The sequence below is a fragment of the Myotis davidii genome, unplaced genomic scaffold, assembly GCF_000327345.1.
Source record: "Myotis davidii unplaced genomic scaffold, ASM32734v1 scaffold399, whole genome shotgun sequence".
NCBI classification, from domain to species: domain Eukaryota; kingdom Metazoa; phylum Chordata; class Mammalia; order Chiroptera; family Vespertilionidae; genus Myotis; species Myotis davidii.
In genome coordinates, this window is record NW_006292094.1 from 6,277,926 (window position 1) to 6,278,323 (window position 398).

The following is a 398-nucleotide window of genomic DNA, read 5'->3' on the forward strand; positions in this document are numbered from 1 at the left end:
GCGGGGGGGGAGAATGGCTCACACACCTGCCTGCAGGGGGCGGGGGAGCTCACACGCACACCTGTCTGCGGGGCACAGGAATCACTAACGCCGGAGGGTGACTTGCGGGGCCGGCTCACGCTGCTGACCGTCACCCACACCAGACAGGCTGTGCCGCGGGGAGGGCGCTGTATTTAGAGCCTTATTTCTCTACCCGGGCGGCCTCCCTCCTGCGAGATGGAGGCAGAAGTGGAGGAGAGGTGCAGGGGTGCCAGAAGGAAACGGTCTCGACTTCTTTTTCAAACAGAAGGGAAAGAAGGTCAGCATCACGGCTTCTCCCGGAGCCTGTGGGACTCAGACCGGCTGAAGGGAGGGGTCAGGTGTGTAGGGAGAGGGTGGAGAGGAGGCAGGGGCGGGGG